Below are 7,446 nucleotides of genomic sequence, written 5' to 3'. Positions count from 1 at the left end.
TGGAATGAGAATTTACAAAGATTGTCTCATCATTCTGTACCTGGAAAGTGCAGAAAATTATTGGATGGTGCTATACGTAGCACACTGTCAGTGAAAATGTTGTTAATATCTACATTTCTAGGATCATTTTATGTGGGTGAAAACAAGGACTGGTGCCATGCAGTGATGCTTCTTTCTTTCTTTATCTTCTAGGAAGTTTCACGAGAGAACGAGAAGCAACAGGTGTCCAATTTCCTGAAGGGTGTTGTGACGCCGTTTCCCGGGTGACGCTCGAGGATGCATCGCCTCTGTGTGTCTCGTGTTCTTTGGGGCTGAGAAGAAATGGAGAAGATGTGAAAGGTAAGGCTTCTGAAAAGAAACTTGCACCATTAACACCTTGACCAAGAAAGCCAAAAGGCATATTCATCCTCGGGGATTAGTCATGGTCTGTGTCGTGTTGTAACAAGGTGCGGATGGAAGTAGATCTGGAAATGTAAGGTCGGTGTATATCAGTTCCCATAATAAAGCAGGCATGTTGTATCCTTCCTTGATGAAGTTAGTCACATATTGCTAGCCAGGAGAAGCTTATAGATGGGAGTCGTCAGTGTGGGCAAAATAGTCAGTAAATCTGCAGGAATGAGGACCAAGCAAGGACCAGGAGAGCAGAATGCTTGGGAGAGCCCACGAACACTTGATGTGGCAGGACGTGACGGCTGGACAGGCAGAGTCCAGTCCCCGAGCAGGGGCCTGAGCAGACCTGAGGACCAGGAAATGCAGGCTGAGCACAGTGGTTCCACCTTCCAACACTGTCCCCAAGGGGGCCCGCCTGGGGAGGGGGAGAGAGGACCAAATTCTACTTTGGGAGAACTATGGTGGTTCCTTTCTCATTCTCATTTAATCTACTCTCCACCATTGCAACACGCTCGCCTTGAAATCCATTCATCACCTCTGTGGCCTGTTTGGTTGGTTTTTATAGTTTTTTTTTTTTTTGCGTCTCGCTGGTGCTTTTCCTTAAATCATATTTTTGTTTTCTTTGCAGTTGCACTCGCTGGCTAATTCTTGTTGGTGGAGGAGTTGTCCAGTGCTTGGCTTCCTTACATTATCCCTTCCTGTCTCATGGCTTTGAATTCATCTGTCCTTACATATTTAAATGTTTGGCTCTAGCAGACCCTCATTCCTGAATTCAGCCTTCCCTACTCAGCTGTGACGTGGTAAAATCTGACACTTACAGAGGTCTGGAACTGACCATTGGCAATATGAAATCTGTCATTGCTGCCCTGCAAACCTGTTACAGCTGAAATCCTTATCATCTGAGAATATAATTCAGCCATCTAGCCACATGGCCTCTTACACCAAAGACCTGTCCCTGCCTCTGCCTGGGTAAAGGCAGTAGTGGGACTGAAATGTGCGACAGTAAAATTCCCAGAGTGTTTAGAAAGTAAGTTGCTTTCAAAATGAAAGGAAAACAATAAACTGTGTGTATATATATACATATATATATACACACAGTTTATTGTATATATATGTATATATATATGTGTGTGTATATATATGTATATGTGTGTGTATATATTTATATGTGTGTATATATATATATATATATATATATTGGAGGAGGCATGTTCTCCAAGATTAAATTTTAAGCTGGCATTTCAAGAGCTTAACAGCAAAAAATGTATGCATTTCTCAATGTTAAATAGTGGGCCCGATGTCCTGAAAGTTCTAGCTTCGGATAAGCAACGTTAAAGTTGTGGGAAATGATGGGAGCTACTAGCGTGTGTTTTGAATGTGCTTTGTCTTGACAAATCGCTACATTTCAAAGTCCTGTGGTGATGTTGCTTTAGTCATATGCTCCATGAGGGAGAGGCGTTCTGTCTACACAAAGGAAACGGATCAGATGTAAGGAGGTAAGTGATGTCACAAGCCAGCAACGTTAGGGCTCTGTTTTATAGGTTCAAACGAGAAGAAATGAGGCTCTATGTCTAATGACAACCTAGAGAGAAGAGATATGAAAAGTGCGGAGAGGAAAATGCAGCCCAACAGGTGTGCAAACGAGCCCCGCTGGAGGTTTCTTGTCCTGGCTGTTTGCTGGAGGCCGACTTTGCTGGGATGACCGATGGCTTGTCCTCCACCTGTGTCTTTGCTGGGTGAGTTACAGTGTGTGGCATCAAGGCAGATAAACAAAGTCTCTGTTCTCTGGAAGCTTACTCTCTGCTGGAGATTTCCAGGCAATCTCCAAAGCTTTTCGGCTGGAACCTGATGCAGTGTAAGGGGAGTGAGGCTGGACAGACTCTTCGTGTGTATCGGGATAGCTATCGCACTACTTCAGGCGTGCACACCGACTTCGGTGACTTCCCCGCATCCCTCCCAGGTGATCACTGTCTGGAAAGAAAGGCTGGGGTGGTAGTGAGCGAGGAACGAGAGCAGGAGTGATGGCTGAAAGCTCAGCGCTGGTGGAGAGACCGTGGGAGGGAGGAGAGGTGCCAGGAGAGCGAGGGGGTGTGGTGAGCTGGGGCTTGCGCTCCCCAGAGCCGGCTGGCTTGCAGCACGGCCGGTTCACCCGCCGCGCACGCCGGCTGGGTCACCGTGACACTCACCTGTGGGCATTCTCCAGCGCCGTCTGCCCAGCCCGGCGCTTCAGTGCCTCAGGAGAAATACTCAAAATTCCTAACGCTGGCTAGAAAATGACACCTGGCCACTCCAACCTAACTACTTCTTCCTAGAGACTTTCACAGACGCTCCCATGCCAGGGAGTCTAGAAGGGGTGCTGCCCCTGAGACCCTTCACACGGTCTAAGTACACTAAAAGTAGTGCTAGAATCTGATATAAGAGGAAGGCCAAAGAAAGGTTTTCTGCTTGAACCGGCTCCCTGGGGTTGGATGTAGGGTTGAATAGAGGGTCAAGACCTGCTTTGGTTACCACAATTCAGGTCAAGATGTATAAACGTGAGTGAATCAGAAAGCCAGCCTGCCCTGGGAAGTGTCTGGACAGTCTCCTCATACACCAGTGAGTTCAAACTCTTGTGCCATGAAGTCATGGCTTTCTTCACTTACTGGTTTGAAGCACACGTACAATTTGGCCAAGTTAAGGATTTTGACATTTAATGTCAAGCCCAAGAAAATGGAGGGGATGTGTTGTTCTGTGGTTTCCAAATGGAAACTTCAAGTTTTGTTTAAATATTTTTCAAGCTGTGTCTACCCAGTTGGCATCAGATACAGAAAGAAATTAACAGCAGTAATAAAACAGAACCATCAGAACAATACACCGCCATCCAAGTTCTGTGTCTCAAAATACCTTGTTGGGTGGAAGGAGGTCCTTCGTTTTGTGGTGTCGGATGCTGGGGCACCAGAAGGCGGGAGCTTGGGCCCCACACACTCGCTGCTGCAGGATGCTGGCTGAGGCCGCCGTTAGGCAGCTGACATACAGCACGGATGCTGTAGGTGAAGAAATGATTCACATCCGACGTGAGCCTAGGTTTCAGCCCACTACCCCAAACAACATGATGCTACACTTAGGAATTGTTTCTTTCTAGAATGTTCCATGTAACAATTCTGAACCCAGGCTGACTGCAGAAAATTCAAACAATAGAAAGACAAAGCTGGGCTTAAGGGGAACTGGCATGAGTGGCAGCTGGCTGCTGTGGCATGCGGGCTCTGTCTTTCATCTTTGCCGTTTCAGGAACATTTGAGAGCATCTAGAAACTAGCTGTAGTTTCACAGACTTCAGATCTTCAGCCCACAGGCCTCACTGTTTCCCATGGTTGTAATGAGAATGTCATTCTAATGGAACCTGTAATTTTCAATTAACAATCGCTACCATGAAATATTCTTAAGCGTTCCATAAAACTAGCTTGTCACGATTACATAACATTCCTAAAGTCTTAGGCCAAGACCCAGTGGCATCCCAAAACACAGGCGCAAAACCCTCGCATCTAAGTCCAGCAGGACATGCACTCTACCTGCAGAGGCAATGCGGGTACATGCGTGGGGGGGGGAGGGACGCACTGCAGGGGAGGGGAGGGGGCTGATCTTCTCCACAGGAAATGAGCAGAGCATCAGCATGGGCCCTGAAGCCTTTGTCTGTCTGGACATGCATTGTAGAATTTCACACGTGTACTGGCATGATTGACCAGCTCATCTCCCGCTCTTAGACTTCACGCCCCGCCCAGAGGTCTAGGATGTACACCCCAGGGATGAGGCCCAGCACCCAGGGTCTGGAAGCAGCTTTCTGAACCTGGGTGGTTCGGGGCTGCACTTGTGGAAAAATTAACAGCATTACAGTTCTTTGGTTTGAGAACTAGAAATAGGTAATGCAAGTCAATAGCCTCTAGAATCACTACAACCTCCTACTGTGCCTTTTTAGTGTAAGCAAGATTAGTACTTGTATTTATCTTCAAATTCCCTTCAGAATTCCAAGCTAAAAAACAGGCATTTTCTTTGTATTAGCTAGCAGGACAGGAAGCAGATTAGTACATCTTTCATTCAGCAGCCCGCGGCCTGGTCAGCCGTATGCTGTCCGTCCACAAGAAGGGCTCTGGTGAAGCCAGGCTTAGCTCTGCAAAGAGCGGACCTCTCCAGTCTTACACAAAAGCTAAAAGGTCACCTGCCAAAGGCAGGGCATGTTCTCTTGGAAATTACTTTGGAAAGGGTTTGGATTTGAAGGGTAGAGTCCAAAGCGCTTGTGGCCACACTGAAAAGATAACTAAGATGGCCAAGAAGTTGAGAAGGGGAAGAAAGACTCTACCAGAACTTAAATTCAGAGTAGCCTAATCCTTGCTTTGCTGAGAAGTTAATTTATATTTAAAAAATGGTGTTTGGACATGCATGAGAAAGCAATACAGCTGCTGGTTTGCAAAGAGACTCTATGAAACACTGAGCGAGGATGATAGAACTCACTCTTGAATTTTTTTCAGCAGGAAGAGCAGCATGACAGTGTTCCAAGGAAAAGCAGGGAGACCTCGAGAGTGCGCGCGCGCACTGGTGCCCCCGCTGTGCGCGGGCAGGAGGCTGGGGATCGCCGGAGGACACCCCGAGACGGGAGGCGGCCCGCAGGCCCAGCCAGGTAGGACCTGGTGTCTGCGGCTCTCAGCCTTGAATTGAGAGCTGCGCCACGCGCAGATGTATTGAGTGAAAACGGTGACAAGGCACAGACTTTTTTAAGCCACATCTGATGACACATTTAACAAGCTGTTTTTATTAGAGAGATGAAATTTTTATGATATTGGACGAACGGCTCTGTGGGTCTCATGGCGGGAGCTCAGTCCTCTGACTTCCAGCCAGACACAAGCTGTGAAGTCATTCTGAACTTGAAAGGCAGAATGAGAGGTCATTCTACGCGTTTGTAATTTTTAGCACATGGCGTTGGGTACGTTGAAAAAAGCCCCAATCCACAATTGGCATGAAAGCACAGACAGAGAATACAGCAAGTAACTTCTAGAAATTTCTATATGGCAAGTTGCTACTAGCCAACATGAGAAGAACAAGATAAATGAAAGACTGGACTGTCCACGAAAACTTACTTTGGATAGGAGTATTCTAGACTTTTGGAAAATACTAGTTGCCAATACAAAGCAACAGAGTAGCACTGTTTCCTTACTGTTTTGTTTATTTGTTTTTATGCCAGCAACTGGGGCTTGAATTCAGGGCCTCGGCGCTGTCCTTTAGCTTTTTGCTCAAGTCTGGTACTCTCCCACCTGAGCCACGCCACCACTTCTGCCCTTAGAGCGGCGGCCGTGGCCTTGGGGGAGGAGGAGCCCCTCGCTGGCCGTGTTCCCCCTGCCCTCAGGCGGAGACACCCCCCCCTCCTCTCCACCCATGACGTGGAACAAGTGACTGTCACATGGCTGCACACGGGGACTGCAGCGTCCGGGGGACGGGGCATCGTCCTTGTATTGTCCGGGGTTGTCTTTGTATTCTCAGGGCTGAAACCTAGGGTGCAGGGGGGCGGGGGGGTGGAGGGCGCGGGGTGTGTGTGGAGGGTGCGGGGAGGGGGTGTGTGTGGAGGGCGTGGGGTGTGTGTGGAGGGTAGGGGTGTATGTGGAGGGCGTGGGGTGTGTGTGGAGGGTAGGGGTGTATGTGGAGGGTGTGGGGTGTGTGTGGAGGGCGCGGGGTGTGTGTGGAGGGTAGGGGTGTATGTGGAGGGTGTGGGGTTGTGTGGAGGGTAGGGGTGTATGTGGAGGGTAGGGGTGTATGTGGAGGGCATGGGGGGGTGCATGGAGGGTAGGGGTGTATGTGGAGGGCGTGGGGTGTGTGTGGAGGGTAGGGGTGTATGTGGAGGGTAGGGGTGTGTGTGGAGGGTAGGGGTGTGTGTGGAGGGCATGGGGTGTGTGTGGAGGGTAGGGGTGTGAGTGGAGGGCTTGGGGTGTGTGTGGAGGGCATGGGGGTGCATGGAGGGTAGGGGTGTATGTGGAGGGTAGGGGTGTGTGTGGAGGGTAGGGGTGTATGTGGAGGGCATGGGGGTGCATGGAGGGTAGGGGTGTATGTGGAGGGCATGGGGGTGCATGGAGGGTAGGGGTGTATGTGGAGGGCGCGGGGGTGTGTGGAGGGCACAGGGGGGTGTGGAGGGTAGGGGTGTGTGTGGAGGGTGGGGTGTGTGTGGAGGGTAGGGGTGTGTGTGGAGGGTGGGGTGTATGTGGAGGGTGGGGTGTGTGTGGAGGGTAGGGGTGTGTGTGGAGGGCATCTGCAGGCTTCTGTGTGCTGTGGCTTTTGTTCATTCCTGGTGTAAAATGATGCCGTGGGGGTTGTGGAAGGGACCCGCACCAGCGCCCGTGCTTGGCGTCAGGCGGCCCCGGCCAGCGCCGTGCTTGGTTTCAGGTGGCCCTGGCCAGTGCCCTGCTTGGCCAGCTGGCACCTTCTCTCCGTCCGACCCCTCTTCTGCACTCCCTGTGTCACGCCTTGGTCCCTGAGGTGGGGCTCCCCAGCATTCCCCGCGACCCGGGTTGAGAGCCACACGGGCGAGCGCATGGCCAGGGTCCGCGGCGGCGGCATGAGGAGCTGGGGGCTCTGTGCTCCGCTCTGGGATGAGACCCCGACCCTCCGCCCCAGCCAGAGAGCGCGGAGCCCCTTCCCAGCGCGGAGCCGGCCAGACTGCTCACACTTCCGTCAGCCTGTCTGCCACACTCCATGTGTTGGATTATTTTCTCTCTCTCTCTGGCCAACACTTTTTTCCAGGTTTGGAAAATATGGCCTCGTGTGTCTTACAGTTGATGTGTATGCGCTTCATTGGCCATTAACAAATGAGACTCGAGTAGGTAATGCTCTATTTCTGTACCTTAAAACTGTGTTTTCACCTTATTTTATTTTTTATAATTTTGACTAGCAGTGGATCATTTGAAGTATTTTTGAGGCATACAGTGTGATCCTTTGATACCTGTGCACAATGAATGCCTAATAATCAAATCAGAGCAATAATTAGCATGCCCAAGCGTGACCTTGCGTTTCTTTTTCTCCTTGGCCTTGGCTGGTCTTC

General features: G+C 50.1%; 1 long non-coding RNA gene across 1 annotated transcript; it reads left to right on the top strand.

Moving 5' to 3' along the window:
• Positions 1 to 210: 210 nt before the first annotated feature.
• LOC138824420 (uncharacterized) lies at positions 211 to 5,453 on the top strand. Its single transcript, XR_011371081.1, has 3 exons — positions 211 to 339; positions 1,932 to 2,126; positions 4,892 to 5,453. It is a non-coding gene; the product is annotated as an uncharacterized lncRNA (long non-coding RNA).
• Positions 5,454 to 7,446: the final 1,993 nt, after the last annotated feature.

The sequence above is a fragment of the Dipodomys merriami genome, unplaced genomic scaffold (assembly GCF_024711535.1).
Source record: "Dipodomys merriami isolate MVZ:Mamm:240054 unplaced genomic scaffold, mDipMer1.0.p SCAF_129, whole genome shotgun sequence".
Lineage (NCBI taxonomy): Eukaryota > Metazoa > Chordata > Mammalia > Rodentia > Heteromyidae > Dipodomys > Dipodomys merriami.
The sequence above is the reverse complement of the archived record's forward strand: the minus strand, read 5'-3'. Positions and strand labels throughout refer to the sequence as shown.